The sequence below is a fragment of the Panthera onca genome, chromosome B2 (assembly GCF_046562875.1).
Source record: "Panthera onca isolate mPanOnc1 chromosome B2, mPanOnc1 haplotype 2, whole genome shotgun sequence".
Classification (NCBI taxonomy): Eukaryota; Metazoa; Chordata; class Mammalia; order Carnivora; family Felidae; genus Panthera; species Panthera onca.
This window is the reverse complement of record NC_138343.1, coordinates 60,720,906-60,743,857: the sequence shown is the minus strand read 5'-3', so window position 1 is coordinate 60,743,857 and position 22,952 is coordinate 60,720,906. Positions and strand designations below refer to the sequence as shown.

The following is a 22,952-nucleotide window of genomic DNA, read 5'->3' as shown; positions in this document are numbered from 1 at the left end:
CCTTCTGTTCTAATAAAATAATTTACTTATGAACAATTTACATTTCCAACCACAGTCATGTATGCTGTCTAATCCTGTCTTCAGAGAATTGTAAAAGAAATCTGAAAAGGTTATTATATAAGATATTTACATAACAAAAGATTTGCCAGCATAACATTTGTAATAAACATTTAAGACACATTTTATATTATAGAAACACTTAATGAAAATGTTCATGGTTTGTCAAAATATTTTTAAAGTTTTTTTTTAATTGGGGGAATTTATACTATACAAATTTCTTGAATACAGTGATAAGTCATAAATTCTTCATTGACAGGAATTATATACTAAACCTAAGCTAAATATCACGTAGCTAGCAAAAACACTGTATTCTAATGACCACTGGTATATAGGTAGGAAGAGTATAAAGTAGTATCTTTTTAAAGATACATGCAGGGGCACCTGGATGGTTCAGTCTCTTGATTTCAGCTCAAGTCATGATCTCATGGTTTGTGAGTTTGAGCCTCACATCTAGCTCTATGAAGATGGTGAGGATCCTGCTTGGGATTCTCTCTGTCCCTTTCTCTCTCTGCCCCTCCCTCACTCATGTTTTTTTTTCTCTCTCTCTCTAAATAAAATAAACCTAAAAAAATAAAAAAAAAACAAAGATACATGAAGATATTAATGTCAATATTTAATAAAGTATTAAAATTATAAGATTAATTTGAATATGTTTATTACATTATAAACAATTCTATTGTATATTAGCCTCTATTTTACATTGATTCTCTTGCCCTATAGGCGTCTACATAGTATGTAAGCAGAGAATTTAAACAAATTTGATGTAATTTTTATACAGGTATATAGGGTAGATCAAGGAAATATTTCATCAAAATTGATATAATATTTCACATTTGAAAGTATTCTGAAGTATTTTTCTGCATTTAGTAAAAACATGTTTCACTGAATGTATAGAGTAAGCAATAACAGAGGTTTATTTAAAACAGCTATTTTGAGGGGTGCCTGTGTGGTTCAGTCAGTTAAGCATCCGACTTTGGCTCTGGTCATGATCTTGCAGTCTGTGAATTCAAGCCTTGCGTTGGACTCTGTGAAGACAGCTCAGAGCCTGGAGCCTACTTCAAATTCTGTGTCTTCCTCTCTCTCCAACTTCTCTTCCATTTGTGTCCCCCCCCCCAAAAGTAAATTAACATTAAAAAAATTAATAAAACAGCTATTTTGGGAATTGCCTTAGTCGCATAACTGGCAGTAAAATAATTCAAAAAAATTATAAATACTTTATTCTTTTGTCTTAAAACCTAAAAATGATCAATATTAAGGCAATCATTTTCAATGGTAGGGCAATCATTATCACCAAAGCTTACAAAACATCACTAAAGCAATCCATGATGATACCTCTCATCACTATTATTTTCTTATTAATAATGGTATTTAGTGTATTAGAAACTGCGGTATCACTAGTCTTCAAAAAATAAATTATCCTTAATAACAAAAAATGCTTTACACACCTTGGAAAATAAATGATACTGTAGAGAAACATTTCAGAGGAAGGGAGGACTCAGGCATTGCACTTCAGTCATCTTGACAACGAAGCCTGCGTGCCATATTTCTGTGTGTGCCACATTTGTCGCAGAAACCACTGTACCCACTCATCTTTCCAAATCCTGGCTGATGAGGAGGACTAAGAGTGAAGGTTTATTACCTTTGATGAGGCCCACGGCTCATGTGCACAAATCCAAGGGTGTATTTATAAACTGACAAAGAAGGCCAATGATGGGAATGTATGAGGTCCCTATGATGTGATCATCTATCTGCAATATAGATGCACTTTGGACACAATTTTAAATCAGAAAAATTTGCCATATGTTGACAACTATTAGCTTTCATCATGCAACCCAAATTTTTTTCCTTAGACATTATATATAAATGTTCTACAAATGTATTGGTTATTGTTTTACCTCTGATTTGTTCTCTTCTATTAATATGCATTATAGTACATGAAGCTGTCCCGTGGTGGGTTGAGAGAATTGCATTTTGTGCCATCTATTCCATTTGACACGATTTTATTTCATGCAACTTCACAATTTTTTTAAAAAAGTTTATTGATTTTGAGAGAGAGAGAGAGAGAGAGAGCGTGCTTGTGCAATCAGGGGAGGGGCAGAGAGAGAGGAGATAGAGAATCCCAAGTAGGCTCTGTACTGTCAGTGCAGAAACTGTCCTGGGGCTCGATCCCATAAACCTTGAGATCATGACCTGAGCTGAAACCAAGAGTCATAAGCTTAACTGACTGACTGACTGAGCTCTTCAAGATGTTTTAAATGCCTCTATCCTACTAAAACTTATCAGTTTTGGGGAGAAAATTCTTTCTTTTAAATTTTTTAAACATTTTTTTTTAATTTATTATTGAGAGACAGAGAGACAGAGCATGAGCAGGGAAGGGGCCGAGAGATGGGGAGACACAGAATCGGAAGCAGGCTCCAGGCTCTGAGCTGTCAGCACAGAGCCCAACTCGGGGCTCGAACTTGCAAACTTTGAGATCATGACCTGAGCTGAAGTCCGACACTTAGCCCATGGAGCCACCCAGGCGCCCCTGAAAGAGAATTCTTTTAATCTTCTTTTTCCCCCAGCTAATATTTTACTGATTTATCCTTTTCAATTTTCAAACTCTTCCTTCAAATCTGCCTTTATCTTCACTGGTATAACTGTCTGTTTCTGAGAACCAAATGAGCTCTGTTCAATAGCAACTTCTGAGAGCTAGTTTGGAATTATGCATGTTGCTAAAGGTTGGGGGGCACAAATGTAATGAAATGATTCGTGAAGACATATTGAGAGTAAATCGCCAATTATGCATGTGATTAGTCTTTTTCAAGAGAAAGTATAACTTTTTCTCTGAGCCAGAGATAAGGAAATAGAGTAGGAAGTAGATGGAGACGATATTGAGAGAATGCATGCCTAACATTCTCTGCTTTCCTATTAAATCACAGAAGCATCAAGTGCCGAGAATAAAAGGGTAGGGATTTTGCAGGAAATTTGAGTAAAGTGAAGAAGTTCTAGTTTGATATATTTTTAATCTTAGTACTATTTTCACATTTAAAAGAAATTATTTTTGCTCCAATGTGCTTAATTGTAGTTTTTAATCAAAAATTTTTCATGAATATCTTAAATAGATCAATTTACATTTTAAATATGAATAAACTTCTTTAAAATCATCTATATTAGCTTCTCCTTTGAAAGTGTTCTTCTTGAGTCCCTTGTGTTAATTTTCCCATTTCCTGGATGGAAATAGAATGAAAATGAGAACTAGCTTTCCACTCCTTAATCATCTTCTTTTATCTTAGTTTTATATTTCTTACTACTCAAACAAGAATTCATTCATCCCTCAAATAATTCTGAAAAATCTCCCAGTTTTTCATAAAAAAATTTCTTCTATTATTATAACAAGAGCAGGAAGAATGGAATCTTCATCTTTCAACATGAAAATTCAAATTTACATTTACTTTAGCTGAGTTGATAAGAGATACCACTGGGGAATTTCTTTTTGCATTAATTCCCTGGCTTGGAGATTTTATATTAATATGTGCCATACTAATTCTAATTTCAGACCTTCATTTGGACTGGACAGTGGTGTAAATACCCACAAAAGCTTGGTTTCTTATAAGTTCCTGTCATAGTGGGCAGATTTTTTTTCTAGTCCTGCTTGTCACACACTATTATCTTTCATGGTCAGAGCCTTATCTGATTATTTAAAGTCCAGTGTTATTCCTCCAGTCTCCATGTGGTAATTACTATGCAATATTACTTGTGTACTTTTCATCTCCCTCTTCATTGTTGGCATTCTGTTACTTTGGGGGTGCCCGGCTATGCCCTGGCTAATTGCCTAGGCTAGACTTTCCAGGAGTTTCATAGCAAAAGAATGTAAAGTAATTTGACCTAAGTCATAATCATGTCATAACTAAAGTAGAATATGTACTCTCTTGAAACATTGCTCTTTGAAATATTTTCTCCTATACATTTTTTTAAAAAAAGAAAATGTGATTTTTCTTCTCATCCATATACATTCACTTTCATCATTCTCCATGCTAACATTCATAAACATAAAATCATTTATGCTTTATAGTTCTTTTTAATGTTTGTTTCTTTCTTTAAAAAGTGGGATCAAACAGTGTTTATTCTCTATTTTGCTTTCCTTTCCTAAAAAGTGTATCCTAGACAACTATTCAACTCAATAGGTATATATTAAACTCAACATTTTTCATATCTGCAAAATATCACATAGCATACGCATGCCAAAATTATCTATTTCGCTATTACTGAACATTTACATTGTTTCCATTTTTGCCTCAATATAAATGCAAGAATGAATATCTTGTGCATTTATTATTTTATAATTGTGCTTTTATATGAAGATATGAATTGAATAACCAATGAAGCATTTTTAAAAGTAATTTTTATTTTTATTACAAAAGAATGCCAGATTGCTTTCAAAGAAGTTGTGTGCAGCATTTCACATTTCCACTAATATTATGTGAGCGTTTTTATTTTCCTGCATTTTTGTGTAGTTTGGAAGGTGCTTAAATGTTTACTGATCAGGGGATGAAAGCTAACCTGTCATTTTTGCTTTAGCTTATAGTTAATCTGAAAACTACCAAAACTGAACACCTTTTTATATGTTAATTAGACCCACATTTTCTTTTCCATGGCTTGCATATTTTTTAATATTTATTTTGGTATCTGTTTTCATTAATAAGTTCTACATTATCTATACTAGAGATATTAACATTTGTCTGACCTGCATATTGCTCTTTTTAATAACTCTTATTTTCTTTCTTGTTTTGGATTTCTCGTCTAGCTTATTACATTTGATGTTCGGATTAGATAATTTCTATGTTCTAAAACTCTATGGTTGAAATTTTAAATTCCTGAATCAGTAAAAAAACAAAACAAAACAAAACACTTTGACATGGTAACTGGAGCTATGCTGACCAAGGGTGTGCTGAGTGATGGGCAGGAATTCCTATAAGGCTAAGTAACAGGATGTCAAGAAGAACACATCATGAAAATCCCATTTCTTTAAATCATTTTAAAGTTTGGTAATAGCAAATCATTTTCTAGATCGTTTTCAGGAATTATGCTTAATCACCTGTGCATATGTTCCTTTATGATTATATTGTAAACCACATTAGTAATTATAAAATTGAATTAGGAATACCATATTGATATTAAATTTATATCATCTAAACCAATTAATACTTATTGTTAATATTCACTTAGTTTTTATACACACACACACACACACACACATACACACACACACACACAATTTCATAAGCACCTGTACTCAGCCCATGTTAAAAAAATAAATAAAAGACTAGTTTTGCAATATTCTCAAAATCTCATTTAAATTTTCATAAGTTGCATGAATTACTATTCCATGATTTTTTTAACTATCAGTCTAATTAATAACACTAATGGATAAATATTTTAAAATTTGGTAGAAATTTCCTGATATTAACAAATGAGTCACACTCTAGCAATCAAATGTTAAATAGTTTCTTGGGATATTTTAGATATTATGGATACACTTTAGCTAGACATTTTCTATAGGGAATGTTTTTGTATATTATAAGTTAAATGTATGCAAATGCTATTTTTATTTTTTTATTTGCCATTTTAGATATAGTTTTTCTAAGTTACAATAAAGAATATACTAATTTGCCCTATTCCATTTTTATACCTGGGCTTGAAAGTTGGCTTCATGTTCCAAAAATAAAAAAAACAATTGAGCACTATTACAAAAATTCATAATATTTTAATGTTTCTTATTTTACTTTGAGATATACAATATATTTGGTCATATATGTTTTCTTCCTCAGTATTTTCTTTCTGCTTGCATAAAAGTAAGCACTAATTAAATAAATATATATTAAAAAGAACCACCAAAGTATTGCTATGTAAACTATCTGAAGTATGGGAAGAAAATAGTAAGTATTCATTTAGAAAATTTATTTTTATTATGTATGCTTTTAAGCATAATGAAATTTACTCTAACTTATAGTTTAGTGATATAAATAATTGTCTGAAATATATTTTTGTATGCCCCCTTCACTCTTACACTCCTTTCCTACAGAATCAGTTTGTTGAAAAATAATTGCTGAGTCCAAGGTAGGCGGTTTATTTTTCAAGGCTTTGATACATGTTTATAAATTGTCATTCAAAATATTTGTGCCAATTTACACTTCCATCAGCAAATATATGACTGTGTGTTTTCTGACTCATAGCACTATTATCATTGCCAAAATGAACCAAAAACAAATGCAAATGTACCTTATTGTCTATCAACATGTTACTTACTTTGGAAGTAATGAAAATACCCAGTGGGGTAGTAACTAAATAAATTCTGAAACAGAATAAAACAAATTATGCAAATAAAATATATGTTTCCATTTATCAATATGGCAAGTTGTTTAGAAATTATTAACTTAAATTTCAAAACCATGTCTTTTATTTCATTTTTGTCATATATATATATAAATATATATGTATATTTGTATTTATTTATATGTGAAGCTCCAGTTATAAACAACATAATGTAGGTGGAGTAGAAGCTAATGATAAGTGGTTGGTGGTAAGATGATGGGTGGCTTTGCATGCACAATAACATGAATGGAGCTAGAGAATATTATGCTAATCGAAGTAAGTCAGAGAAAGACAGATACCATACAATTTCACTCATATGTGGAATTTGAGAAAACAAATAAGCAAAGGGAAAAAAAAAGAGAGAGAAGCAAACCATGAAACAGACTCTTAACTATAGAGAACTGATTATTACCAGAGGGGAGGTAGATGGGAGCTGGGTTAGATAGATGAAGGGGATTAAGGCGTGCACCTGTGATGAGTGCTGGATATTGTATGGAAGTGCTGAACCATTATATTTTACACTCAAAACTAATATTACACTGTATGTTAACTACTGGAATTTAAATAAAACTTAAAAAAATAAATAAAAGCTACACAATGCTAAACTGTTCACTTTTTCTCCAACATATCGATATGTGATTTAATAAGGACACAATAAAGGTAAAAGGAAAAAGAGAACCATATTTATAATAACACATTTGAAAAGCAGCACTAACATGTCATATAAACCATTGCTCATAGTTAAAGCATCCTACCCTTGAATTTTAATAGGATTCAGAATAAGGGTCAATTCAATCTATTGTTACTTTAGTGGCAAGTTCATTTTGATACATGGCACAAACACTAGTGCCTGGGGGAATTCAGGCTGGTCCTAGCCACCTGGCCAAGAAAAGGAATTTTGCAGATTTTGTGGAAGGCACTACTGGCCCCAGGGGTAAAGCAGGCCCAGATTAGGTCCTCAAGCCACCCCACTGCTGATATTGCCACCTCGAAGACATCAGAAGGGGACTGAGACAATGTTAACCAAGACATCTAAAGTACTGGAAGAGCTGACATATGGAGCCCTGATCAGGGCCTTAAAGGTGATACTTCCTGCACATAGAAATGTGATTATGCTACTGTGTTCAGATGTGCTGTCCCCATTTTGTACCCGCTGGAATAGTTCATAGAATAAGGCATGAATCTGATAATTTAGCAAGTTTCCTTATAGCATTGTTAATCAAATTAGCTGTTTTTGTTTTTTCAAATCGTTAATTATTGTGAGAACAGATTTTATTGAGCAGGATGTGTAATAAATGGCACGGGGGAACCTGGTGTTTGTTAAGAAGCTATTATGTGATATATACTGTGGTAAGTAAGTTTTACAATTAATTTTTTTTCTCTCCCTCTCTCTCTTTCTCCCCATCTCTTTTTCCCTCTCTCACTTCTCTCCCTTACTTCTTTCTCTCTCTTTCTTCCCCCCCTCAACTTTCTCTCTTTCTCCCTGTCTCTCTCAACCCCCCTCTTTCTCACATAAACACATCCATGAACGCACACAACACACACACACACACACACACACACACACACATGAACACGCACACACACACATTTACCTACACCTAGCTTCAGTACAGACATAACTGGCTTCATTATACAGATGAGGATATTCTATATTTCAGAGGTCACATAACCCGTAGTCTCAAAGCTTAATGGTCTCTAATCTTTGGGCTATAACAAAAAATAGACTGTTTGTCTTATACACAACAGAAACTTATTTCTCACAAGTCTGGAGGCTGATAAGTCCAAGATTAAGGAGAAAGGCAGTTTTGATATCCAGTGAGAGCCCCCGTCCTCATATATATGGCCATCTTCTCAGTGTGCTCTCCCATGGCAGAAAGCACAAAGGAGCTTCTGAGGCCTTTTTTTTTTAATATAAGGGACTACTTCCCTTCAGGAGAGTTTTGCCTTGATGATATGAGCATCTCCCAAAGGCTCTACCCCCTAGTACTATCAGCTTGGAGGTAGGATTTCAACATGAATTTGCACGGGTGGGGAGGGCTTTCATAAACATTCAGACCATAGTATCTCATAGGTAGAAGTGAAAAAGATATGCTTCTAACTCAGATCTTTCTCTATACCAGTGGTTATTCAAATTATGTACACATTACAATTAACCTGGAGAACCTGTTAAAGCAGATGCAGCTGGACCCTGGAGCCTACACACAGAGGTTCTGACAATAAATCTAGTTCCTAAGTGATTCTTTTCTATTACATTCTGGCACCATTGTCCTATAGCTATACTCTTTGTCCACATCTGATCTTCCAATCTGCTTTTTTTTTCTGGTCGGGAGAAAATATTTCTGGATATCAGAAGACTTAGGCAAGAAATACATGATATATTATTTTTACTCTGTGTTTCATGATTACCGTTATTAAATTAGACTTGATGTGTTTGTTTTATATATAGAATATAAGGAGTGAAGTTGTAGTGACAGTGGCTTATTCCAGATAGAAGAAAAAAATAATAGTTATGCCATTACAATATAGAATGAAAAAAATGTCAATTTTAATAAGGAAGATTTCATCAGGGGTTTGTAGTATAGAATAAAGATCCTTTGGAAATCACTGGTTTATTTAAGATAGTAGAGTGTTCTATTAATAAAAAAAGGATATAGAGTATTGGAACTCAAAGATCAATGCTAGAAAAGAAAAGAAGACATTATAGAATAAATAAAATGGTATTTATTGTTAAAGTACTTGGCATTTGTAGTTAATATAGCTGACTTGTCAGTACAGTTTTCTAAACAAGAACCCAGTTTTAACTTTTAATGCTGCTTCAGAAACTAGAATCAAAACAGGAAAAGTTAATACATTTCATAATTCAGTAAAATAAATACATAGTCTTGAAACCATAGATAAAGACCAGCTACATGGTTTTGATCTTCATTCTGGAAACCTACTTACCAGTTGACTTTTGTGATTTTATCAAATCCCTAATCACACCGAAATCATTTGAATCCATTTGTATGAGATCAACATTTTTCTCAGACTATGAGAAAATTTATAACAATATATATTGTAGAATTGGTTAGAAATGAACTTATTTTGAATTGACATAATATAGTATAGAACGTCCAATTTTAATGATTTTGCCTTGGACTTATCAGTAAAAAAAATAATTTAAGAAGCAAGGAATAATATTGTCTTAAGAAATACTTTTAAATGCTACATAATATCAGCCCCTCTAGAAATAGTGTCATCAAATTTACCAAAGAAATGTGAAATATGTGGGGCACCTTGGTGGCTCAGTTGGTTAAGTGTCTCGCTCTTGATTTTGTCTCACACGTCATGATCTCATGGTTTGTGGGATTGAGTCCCCCATTTGGCTCTGCACTTACAGCACAAAGCCTGCTTGGGATTTTCTGTCTCCTTGCCACTCCCCACCCCCCCCCCAAATAAATAAACATTTAAAAATTGTATATAAAAAAAGAAATGTAAATTATGTCATGACCTGTTAAAAATCAGGGACTACAATGAAGGAAATGAAAATTTTTATAATTGGGACAAAATATTGGAGGATTTGGCTAGTAATATTGAAAGGGGATCTAATTAAGGAGATGCCAGATTAGCCTACAAATTGTCAGTAGAGAAGAGTGACCAGCCTAGGATTCCACTGTATGAGAGCAAGGATAGATATGCACATTTGTTTCCAGCCACCACTTTGATGGCTTGAGTTTTAAATAAGTTGATTTTAATTACAAAATTAAGATGAGAGTGGTACATTTAATGTCCATTCAGCAGACCTTTGCTCTTCACCTACTGTGCTCAGTACTATTCTAGGCATTGTTTTAGTCATGGGGAACCATGGTAAACAACAAAAATCAGAACAAAATATCATTGCCCAGTGGAACTTAAAATTCAGTAAAAATGACAAAGAGTATGCATGATAAATATTACCTCCTCTTATAGATAAAGGGGAGTTGAGAGTGTTGGAATAGGTGTTCAGGCTACAATATTAAGTAGGATGGTAAGCGTGAGAGTTTGTGGTTTTACTCTAGTTAGGGAGAAGAGCTGGGATGAGGGTTCAGTGTGGGGCTGGCTGGGTTTTGTGTGGTTTTTAACTTCCCACTAGCACCAAAAGAGGTAATATGGGCTTTTTGTGGGAAAGAGGAAAATTTGGCGCTCTGAAGCTTTCAGCATTCAAACATCAAACATGTATGTGGACTATTTATAATTTACCTGTGTTGTTTGGCTAATGAATGAAATGAGCCATATTTTATTTAATTGAATTTAAACTTGTTTAAGCAAGTAATTATGGCACTCTATGAGACTAGAAGGCTAAAGCCAGTAAGGGAGGTAAATATTCTATTGAATACCTTATCCAAGGGTCCAGCCTTGTGTATTTTGAGAAATGAAATGAGTCCCTTAGTCATTATCAATAGTACCCGAAATTCCAAAGAACACACAAAATACCCTGATAAATATATTAGGTTATGGCTTTAATATGTGTGGATGCATGTGTGACCTCGATTAATAATTTGGATGTCTTTGAGGCAATAATTTCTTATAATTTACATTTAAAAAAGTTGTTGCTGCCATACTGTACCAGATGACCAGACTATTGGCAATAGTCCAAAAATGTGTAAATGTACAGAAAGGGCTGATTGTTGTCCAGGGCTTCCCATGCTAGGATGATGGCCTAAAGTCTGCTCAATTGTGCTTACCCTTTGTTTCTGTTCTTTATCAGGGGCTTATTGTAACTTTGCACTGAGTTCTATCCCTTGTGATAGTGGCAATGCCATCCGTAAAGTGTAAAAACGTCCTATCTTGTTGACTGAGTTATTCCCAAGCCCTCTTTCTCACTGTAGCTAATGGATTTGGATGCATTTCAGATATTCCCTGGGAGCATCTGGGTGGTGCAGTCCTTTAAGCGTCTGACTCTTAATTTTGGCTCAGGTCATGATCTCATGATTTGTGAGATGGAACTTTGGTGTATCAGGCTCCGCACTGATGGGCTCCATGCCCATTGTGGAACTTGTCTGGGATTCTCTCTTCTTCTTTCTCTGCCCCCCTCCTTTGAAGATAAATGAATAAACCTAAAAAAAATATCCCAACGATCTGGACAACCTGGAAGAAATGGACAAATTCCTAGACACCCACACACTACCAAACTCAAATGGTAAGAAATAGAAAATATGAACAGACCCATAACCAGCAAAGAAATTGATTCACTTATCAAAAATTCCCAACAAATAAGAGTCCTGGGCCAGATGGCTTCCCAGGGAAATTCTACCAGGCAAATTCTACCAAGCAGAGCTAATACCTATTCTTCTCAAACTGTTCCAAAAAATAGAAACAGAAAGGAAGATTCCAGACTCATTCTATGAAGCCACCATTACCTTGATTCCCAAACCAGACAGACACCCTACTAAAAAGGAGAATTACAGACCAATATCCCTGATGAACATGGATGCAAAAATTCTCAACAAGATACTAGCAAATTGAATTCAACAATATATTTAAAGAATTATTTACCATGATCAAGTGGAATTCATTCCTGGGCTGTAGGGCTGGTTCAATATTTGCAAGTCAATCAATGTGATACATCACATTAATACAAGAAAGGATAAGAACCATACGATCCTGCCAATAGATGCAGAAAAAGCACTTGACAAAAAACAGCATCTTTTCTTAATGAAAACCATCAAGAAAGTCAGGATAGAAGGAACATACCATAACATCATAAAAGCCATATATGGAAAGCCCACAGCTAATATCATCTTCATTGGGGAAAAACTGAGACCTTTCCCCCTGAGATCAGGAACACGACAGAGATGTCCACTCTCACCACTATTGTTTAACATAGTGTTGGAAATCCTGGCCACAGCAATCAGAGAACAAAAGGAAATAAAAGGCACCACAATTGGCAAAGAAGAAGTCAAACTTTCACTTTTCACAAATGACATGACACTCTACATGGAAAACCCAAAAGACTCCACCAAAAAACTGCTGGAACTGATACATGAATTCAGCAAAGTGGCAGGATATAAAATAAATGTACAGAAATCAGTTGCATTCCTATACATCAATAATGAAACAACAGAAAGAGAAATCAAGAAATCGATCCCATTTACAATTGCACCAAGAACCATAAAATACCTAGGAATAAACCTAACCAAAGAGGTAAAAGATCTATATGTTGAAAACTATAGAAAACTTATGAAAGAAATTGAAGAAGGCACAAAGAAATAGAAAAACATTCCATGCTCATGGATTAGAAGAACAAATTTTGGTAAAATGTCAATACTACCCAAAGCAATCTATACAATCAAGGCAAACCCAATTAAAATTGCACCGACATTCTTCTCAGAGCTAGAACAAACAATCCTAAAATTTGTATGCAGTCACAAAAGACCCCAAAATCCAAAGTAATGATGAGAAAGAAAACCAAAGCAAAAGGCATCACAATCCCAGACTTTAGCCTCTACTGCAAAGCTGTAATCATGAAGACAGTATGGTATTGGCACAAAAGCAGACACATAGACCAATGGACTAGAATAGAGAACCCGGAATTGGACCCACAAATATATGGCCAACAAAGCAGAAAAGAGTATCCAATGGAAAAAAGACAGTCTCTTTAGCAAATGGTGCTGGAAGCACTGGACAGCAACATGCAGAAGAATGAAATTAGACCACTTTCTTACACCATACACAAAAATAAACTCAAAAGGGATGAAGGATCTAAATGTGAGACAGGAAACCATCAAAACCCTAGAGGATAAAACAGGAAACAAACAACTTGTTTGACCTTGGCCACAGCAGCTTCTTACTTGACATGTCTCTGAAGGCAAGGGAAATTAAAAGCAAAAATTAACTATTGGGACCTCATCAAGATAAAAAGCTTCTGTACTGCAAAGGAAACAAACAAACAAAAAAACTAAAAGTCAACTAACAGAATGGGAGGAGATATCTGCAAATGACATATCAGATAAAGGGTTAGTATCTAAAATCTATAAGGAACTTATCAAACTCAACACCAAAAAAACAAATAATCTAGTGAAGAAATGAGCAGAAGAAATTAATAGACACTTTTCCAAAGAAGACATCCATATGGCCAACAGACACATGAAAAGATGCTTAATATCACTCATCATCAAGGAAATACAAATCAAAAGCACACTGATAGCACCTCACACTGGTCAGAGTGGCTAAAATTAACAATTCAGGAAATAACAGAAGTTGGCGAGGAGGTGGAGAAACAGGAACTCTCTTGCACTGTTGGTGGGAATGCAAACAGAGAAGCCACTCTGGAAAACAGTGTGGAGATTCCTCAAAAAATTAAAAATGGAATTACCCTATGACCCAGCAATTGCACTACTAGGAATTTACCCAAAGGATACAGGAGTGATGATTCATAGGGGCACATGTGCCCCAATGTTGATAGCAGCACTTTCAACAATAGCCAAATTGTGGAAAGAGCCTAAATGTCCATCAACTGATGAATGGATGAAGAAAATGTGGTTTATTTATACAATGGAATACTACTTGGCAATGAGAAAGCATGAAATCCTGCCATTTGCAGCAATGTGGATGGAACTGGAGGGTATTATGCTAAGTTAAATAAGTCATTCAGAGAGAACAGATATCATATGTTTTCACTCATATATGGAATTTCGGAAACTTAACAGACCATGGAGGGAAGGAAGGGGAAAAAATAGTGTCAAACCAAGAGGGAGGCAAACCATAAGAGACTCTTAAATACAGAGAGCCAACTGAGGGTTAATGTCAGGGGTGGGGGAGAGGGGGAAATAGGTGATGGGAATTGAGGAGGGCACATGTTGGAATGATCACTGGGTGTTATGTATAAGCAATGAATCATGGGATTCTACTTTGGAAGTCAAGAGCACATTGTATACACTGTATGTTAGCTAACTTGCAATAAATTATATTTAAAAAATATAAATAAATAAATAAATAAATAAATAAATAAATAAAAATATCTTGTTTGAAAAGATTGTGCGTAATAGCAGAGCTGTTGAAGTACCCCCATTGGTATTCAGATAAAAGTATATTTCATTCATTAGAATATGAAAGCAAACTGGTTAAGTGCTTGTTTATATGGGCACTAAACCAAACATATTAGCTAAATATATGACTGAAAATAACAGTTGCTGATTGAATGTAATCAATAATGTAAATAATATTGAGTTTGGGGGATTAATGGGTGGGATAACCTTGTGAAAAGATATAGGCTATTGATCATATTATACTTCTTAAACAAATAAATTATTCTATTGATGAATTTATATTATATTTAAGCTTCATAACTAATATAAACATTACATATGTTATTTTGATATATCAAATATTACATTGAATAGGGATTCTGATAATAAAATAAAATCCCTAAAATCGTGGTAAATTGTTAATATTCTTGTAGTCCAGTAAATTCTGCTTTATATATTTTGAAATATTACTAAGCACATTGAAATGTATAATTGTTAGAACTTTCTTGTAAATTAAAGCTCTTGTCCATATGTATCACATAAAGTAATGATTTTTTTCCTAAAATAATTTTGTTTTACTAATATAGTTGCATCAGCTATTAGAAAAGTAATATACAATATAGTAGAGATGTGTTTAAATGGCAAACTCATAAAAAGAAAAGCGGGATAAAAATATAGATGAACAGGTAAATATAACCTTTCTGTATGGCAACTCATGTTACTCATGAGTTACTCATGAATTACTCATGTCCAAAATACATGAGTAATCCTAAAATTATGTCTACTTGACTGTACAGTTAATTTCTATGATTTTATTCTAAGAAATAATCAACATGAATAAAGTGACAGTTATTACATTTTTTTAGTAGGTAGAAGAGCCTAAGAATTATAAATCTTTTGGAAGGTTTAAAAAGTCATAAAGACTCTTAAATCATTATTTGGAAGGTTTGTGATTGAAGACTATGAACACTATCATGGGACTCAACTTCAAGAACAGACTAATATTCAGGCAAACAGCCTACACAATAGAAACCATTGGACCTGGAAGGCAAGATGTAAGTTAAGAATAACTGACTTAGGAAGAGTAAGAGAGCCAGAAGTAATTCCTAAGGAAATACGTTCTTTGTTCCGGAATGATGTTAAATAGGAAACTGATTTCAGTGAATGATAAAGCTAGGGGGAATACAAGGGGTGCTGAAATAAAATTTAAGGTTTTAGTGAAGTTCAAAAATAGATGAGGATCTGGGATATGTGTTGAGATTACTTATTTGCCATAAAAAACTAAAATGTAATAGTTTATATTTAATATCACAAAATGAGAATCACTGGCAAACATATTCTGTTAAATAGCCAGCATTCTCAAAATGATCAGATCAAAATATCATGTTCTTAGTTTAATGTTCTTGTCTGGTATCTTTCCTTCTCGGTGGAATTTGATTCAGGAACCAATGCCAACAACCTTGTGTTTGGGGGACTCTGTGGATCCAATGTAATAATCTGAAGGAAGACAAAGCAATAGGAAATGACTTCGATGTTTTGTAGTTGGCTTTTGGGAAGCAGGGAAAGAAACTATATTATCAGTAGCAAGCTTCATCTTAATTGTTACTGCTTATTACTTTTTATAGCTTTATATCCAACAAAAGAGACTTGAAATCCTTGTTCTTTATCCTCAAAACATACAAAAATACCTTAATTAGTATTCAGAATTAATTTGCACAGTGTAGGTGACACTTTAGTCCAGCAATAATGCAAAGAATAATATTTCTCTAAGAAAATAAACTAGTCATGTTTTCAACTAAAGCAGACCCAGTAAGCATAATTACTTAAAAATACCAATTTTTCACAACCTGCACAGTATCAAGCTGTGGAAAATTAGGAATTATATATTATATATATATATGTTATATATGTTATATATAATATATATTATGTATATGTATATAATATATATGTTATATGTTATATATTATATATTACATATTTCTAAATCTTCTGTTTTCCAGTGGGCTATCATTTCTTAGGAAGTTACAAACATAATTTGAAGATATTGGGACTTTTAGTTGTTATGAAAATACTTTAAGATAAAAATTTCTCTAACCAACAAATGATCTGAGGATAAGAAGTTCAAAATCATAGATAAAAAGAGGTACTAGTCTCAAATTATAATATAGCACACTAAGTAGGCTTATGGAATGTGTCTCAAGGAATTTTTTAGTCCTTTCAGCTTTTGTGGATGTGGTAGCTAAATGTCCAGTTCAACTGAAAATTGTATGTTCTAACTTCACCTTGCTCAGTTATGTCCTAATCTTCCAACCATTTATTTCCTCCTACAATATTCTCTTTTTTTTAATTAGCCTAAAAAAAAGGAGGCACATATAGTCTAGTCATCTTAATTCTTATGGCAAAGATTTTTTCTAGAAAAGACATTATTAATCATTTGATAAAATGTTCTTTTAAACTTTCTTGTTTTAATGTTTATTTTTAAGATAGAGGGAGTGTGAGTGGGGGTGGGTGCAGAGAAAGGGGGGAACAGAGGATCAGAAGCAGGCTCTATGCTGACAGCCCCACATTGGCCTCGAACTCATGAACTGTGAAATCATGACCTGAGCCAAAGTCAGATAGATGCTCAACCAACTGAGCCACCCAGGTGCCTCTGATAATTTTTTTTTCTTTTAATTTGTGTGAAGCAGTGGATTGATAAGGAAAGTTGATCAATGATTGGACAACTAAACTAAAAATTCAAAACAGAAATAGATATTTATTGTGCATCTGCTATATTCCAGGCCCTGTGCTAGTTGTGAGGGTTTAAAAAAGAAAGAAATCTTTATGCAGTTTGTTTTCTCAGAGCTTATAACAAGAAACAGGTAACCAAATACAGAAATAAAATGCAGTATGAACTGGGGTGGCTGTAATGTTGTTAGATGTTCTGTGAATTTTGGGAAGAAAGAATTTTAGTAGGTCTTAATAGAGGTCTGATGGCTAAACTAGATTTTGAAAAATGATTAGGAATTTACCTATCAGCCAAGTAGGGAAGGATATTCCAAGAAAATAACATATTGTGTAACAAATGAAGCAGGAATGAAATAGTTGTTCAGGAACACCAAATAATTTAGCATTGCCTTTTATTATCAGACACTGCTGGTTGTCCTTCTTAATGCTATGCCTTCTTAATAGCTGGCAGAAGTGTATTTTCTTATGCTTTTTTCTCATATTCTTTTTATAAGCAGCAATTTTCCCAGAAAGGGAAGTCCTTCCCATCTCTACTTCTAGGTCTCATGCAACACTATGTGTTCACTAAATAGTTTCTCTTTCTTCTTGGCTACTTTGGACAATCACATTTTTCAAAGCTTTTGCAATCAGGTGGGGCTGCTTATTTACCATGAAAGAATCTTTGGTTACTGGAAGGGTAGTTTCTAGCAGACACAATGTATATATTCCCTGCATAGTTTCATTGTTCTCTAGGACTCACAGGAAGTCATTTCCTAGCTTCCTTGCTTTGGGTGGGTCATGTGAACAGAGATGCCCACATAATATCCAGCACCCCCAAGCCTGAAATTAAAAACTGCCATGTGATATTCTATTGGTTGTGAAATTTTCTGTCAGATAGCAGTGTCACACAATGGCAAGGACCCAGGTCTCTGAGTCACAATTTTGTGCAAAGCTGCTGAGCCAAGAATATTAAAACTCGACTACATATAAGAAAGAAACAAACTTAAGTTTTGTAAAGTCACTGAAATTTTCTGATGTATTATTACTTTCAAGAATTAGTGCAACTTACCTAATTCATAAAAGTCTGTGTTTTACATTCCTGTGGACATCCAATAGGAATATCTTCTAGGACGCTGATTTCAACCTAGTTCCTAGAGTAAAGTCACATTTATAGGCAGGGAAATACTTAGGTCAAATTGTAAATTAGATGAGGTCTGAGATTTATCTTCAGCAGTTCCGCAGTCTATTTTTTTTTTTTTTAATCTCCTTCAACTTGATGCCCATCTTTTATCGTCTGGAGAATTCAGATGGTACCTTGACTGTACTCTTTCCAGAGTAACAGATCCTATTGACATTTATTTACTGCTTAAGTCACTTCTGATTGATTTCTATTTGCTAAGTATGGGTTTTCAACCTAGACAATAAGTACTTACGAAATGGGAAAAATGTTCCCTGCTCTCAAATATACAGAACCATTCTGGGAAGGCAGAAAGAACCTGAGACTATTCAACACTACCCAAACTCGACCACCATAAATGCAACTTTAAAAATAAGGCAAGAGGAAGAGGAAGAATATTTTGGCTCTTACTATATACTAGGCACCATGCTGTGTTTTCTTTTTTGAACATGTATAATTTAGGTTTTACAAAAACCCAAGACATAGAAAATATTATTAAATTTTTACAAAAAAGAAGATATGGAGTTCAATAGTATTGAATAACTTTACCAAATCAGAAGGATTCATGCTTAATGAAGAAATTTATAAAATAAATAAATGTAATGCTATATGGGTAAAGTGAGACAACATTGAGAGCATTCACTGGAGAAGGGAACAATTGGATTTCATCTGCTCTTGCTTTGGAAGTGATAATACACTATATATTTTGTAGTGCTTTCTCATTTACAAACAACCTTCATATAAATAATCTCAATAATTATAAACATTTTGAAGTCAATTATATCTTTTTGGTATAGATGAGAAAACCATGCCTCAGATATTTCACATCATACAGGTAGTAAGTGAACCACCCAGAAGGAAAAACCAGAACATTCCTATTATACATCCCATGCAAATTTTCTTACTCTACTCTGGACTTAGCTTGGATTAGTGAAAATTTTGCATTAGGTACCAGTATATCCAGGTTCTAGTCTTATCTCTCTCAGTATTGTATAATTGGGAAAAAAAGACTCAACTTCTCCATACTGAAGTTTGATCATCTGTATGTAACATTACCTTCAACCCCACATATCTCTGTTACTAACTCAATCTAAGGTACTAGGAACTGATAATGTCTCAAATGATTAGCTCTGTCCCATATCAGTTACACTTAAACTTCATTTCCATAATTCAGATTGAATATTGAAATAGCAGTTTTAGACAGGGTCAATGAGGGACCTATTTTGATCTAGATTTTGTTTTGGAGTCATTCAAATCACATTCTTTTTCACAGTAAAACTATTCTGCTTGTAGAAAATAATACATTAAAGAAAAGACAGTGTGTGTTGATTCATATTTTATAATATTTGAAAACTATGGAGTTCTTTTTTAATGTGCCTGTGATGTAACAACTTATGACATGGTAAACAGTGAGCAGAAGTAGCTGTCACTGCTGTTCTAATTTATTAGCCTCCCTTTTTGGATAAGAAGGATGATGGACTAACGTAGGAGCAGGAGGGATTCTGCCAAGTCATTGCCCTGCACCTGGGGCTCAGCCTGTTACAACTCTCTGTAGACTATGCACAGTAATAAATCTATACTGATTAATTAATTAATGCTGCCCATTGCTCCTCTTGTCAAAGAGCAAAAAATTAAATAAAATACTTTGAAATTCGCAGTTCCAGACAGGCAAACTAAATAACATCCATTTGCGCATATTAGATTTGTGTTTCAGCTTTCATTCAACCATCATTTATTGGGTATCTTCTTTTTTTTTTTTTTTTTTTTTTAATTTTTTTTTTTCAACTTTTTTTTATTTATTTTTGGGACAGAGAGAGACAGAGCATGAACGGGGGAGGGGCAGAGAGAGAGGGAGACACAGAATCAGAAACAGGCTCCAGGCTCCGAGCCATCAGCCCAGAGCCTGACGCGGGGCTCGAACTCACGGACCGCGAGATCATGACCTGGCTGAAGTCAGACGCTTAACCGACTGCGCCACCCAGGCGCCCCTATTGGGTATCTTCTATGTCACAGGCAAAATGTTAGTTGTAGGAATACAAAGATAAATAATATCTGTCCTCTGAATGCCTTCATCCTGGTGAGAAAAAGAGTAAAGATACACAGTTATAGCACATTCAGGTTAATGAAGTAGAAAGGTGGTATATGAAGTGTTCTTGCAAGAGCACAGGGGAAAAAAAAACTAGCTTCAACTTTATCTAGTTTAAGGACACAACCAATAATGGGATGTATAAAATGGGACAATAAGAATTGTAAACAGGAGTTAGAGCTTATTGATTTAGCGCTTGTTACATGAGACAATCCTTCTCCAGATGCCCTTTGGGGAACAACATTAGTTGCTCTGGGAGGCTGCACATCTCTTACCTTTCATTCAGGTCACTCTGAGATTTAGGACAGGTGAACAGCAACATCAGAGTGTTTGGGAAACTTTCATTCATTCACTCATTCATTCATTTATTCTTTTGTTATTAACAGGCCTCTAGAATAAAATTAACCATATCACAAGGGCTAAAAAAATCCATAATGATAATAAATCACATGTGGAATTGTTCCTGTTAAGTTTCACTCATTCCCCATGAAGACCATAAGAAGCAGGATTGAGGAATAAAGAAGAGAGATACTGGGCATCACCAGTGTGATCGCACAGAAAACACGAATCCCTTCAGTTCCATTCCAAATTGAAGTGATGCTTCTTCCAAGATTGTATTACTCTGCTGAGAAATGAGCTGGCTAAACAGTTCCAACTCTGATCAGCACACACACTTTGTACATTAAGCTCATGCTTCAGCCAAGCCTGTTGCCTCTGCTAGAACCCAGCCCAGCTTGTAGCTGGCTTACCCTGCAGAGAGCCCATTTCTTCTGCACAGATTGAACTCGACTATACTATTGCAGATCACAGCATCGAAACAGCTCTCTCAGCTAATACTGTTCCCAAGCTCTGCCGTAACAGAGCTTTAACTCAAAGTCTTTTATCTGACAACCTTGTAGACTACAAAAAAAAAATGTTTTCAGTATACTTTAATGGTGTCATGTCTCCCACCCTTCTGAGCTCTCTGTCCTGGAATACATCCTTACCAGTTGGAGGGCTTTTGTTTGCGGGAACACACTGTAAAATGGTTCTGCAATACCCGTTAAATGGACGTGGGGGTTGTGGGTTCCTAGTGAGTCCATCATTTCTACCAGCATTTGGATGATCTTCTGCTGGAATACAATGCATGCTAGCAAAGCACTGCTGAGGGAGCAAAAAGTCAAACACATTGTTTTGCTGAGGGTCATTGCCGAGAGTTCATGACTGCAAGTCTGACATTCTTAGAGCAGGTTTATACACAACCTCTGCCTCATTCAAATCAGAGTTCATTGTCACTTGTGAAACAATCAGATGCCAGCTGCATTTCCACCTGAGCGTGTGCCTCCAGGGCACCAGTGTCAGCATGTAATAACTCCTGGGTGACTAGTTCAAAGCCTGCCATGGAGTTCTACTTTTTGGATGAGCACACGTTAATCTTCATGTAAGGGTTCAGATTCCTTTGGGCTTCAGCGATGTAGGCTTGTTTGATGGGAGAACTGTAATGGAAGAAGAAATGAAGAGTACTCTCTGCACATTTAAAAAGATTCTGAACAGATGCCAAAACCCCTACAAATATGGCAGAGCTGAAATATGCTGGTTTCCAACATGAAAAAGGACCACGCTGTCTGATTGTTCTCACAACTGCTATGAGGGTCCTTTATGTTTGAGGATCTGTTGGCACTGCTGCTAATAGGGTTATGTACTTCACATGTAGGAGTAAGTAGCAGGTAAATGTGTGATATGTGACCAGCTCTGCCTTTCAAACTGCAGTTTCTTATAGAAGCTGCCATTTTTAAAGGCTGATGCTGACTGTCTGCAACATACTTTTTACTCAGTGTGGCTTTTTAATCCTTTCCTTTAAAAAATGGAGTCTTTCAGAAAATTTAGCTATAAGGAATATCTTATTTTCCCACTGGATTCTATTATATAATCAGAGATGTATTGGTACAAAATATGAAGAAATGGCATTTTTTCCTAAAGGGGTTAAGACCGTACTTGTCCTGTTGACATTTTTGACACTGCAGCATACTTCTAGCATTATGTCAGAAGGGTGTTGTAATCTAAAATACACATTTTGACTTTTTTTTTCATTTTTATTCCCTCTTTCAAACTTTCTTAATTCTAAATCTCTACTATAAAATTGGCTCTCCTCAACAGGAATTTCTGTAGCCTCTAAAGTATAAGTTTTTTGTTTAACTTTAACACTGCTCACTTAAACAGAAAGCTTAAATTTGCTCTTTTGCCATACCCATAGTTGACTAAGCTCAAGATTTCTTGTTTTTCATGCTTTAGGGTCTATAAAATAAATTCTGAAGATATGGCAGAGGATATAGTGAGTCATCATGGCTTCTAGTTACCAGCCAATTTTCATGAGTGTCAGTGTGGTAACATGAATAGTTAACATGACTGCATGTAATCCAAATACACATGGTCTTGGGAGACTTAAACTAAAATGCCTCAAGCTCCTCAATCCATTGCATGCTTTTGATAATTTGAGAAAATGACACCATTAATAACTAATGATGCTGAAGACTTTTTCATTGAGCATCACAACAACATATTCTTAGTTCCCAAAGCATACATACCTCTTTTCACTCTT

General features: G+C 34.6%; 1 pseudogene; it reads right to left on the bottom strand.

Moving 5' to 3' along the window:
* LOC132667952 (large ribosomal subunit protein eL13-like) overlaps positions 1-21,561 on the bottom strand; it is a 176,048-nt pseudogene extending 154,487 nt beyond the window's left edge.
* Positions 21,562-22,952: the final 1,391 nt, after the last annotated feature.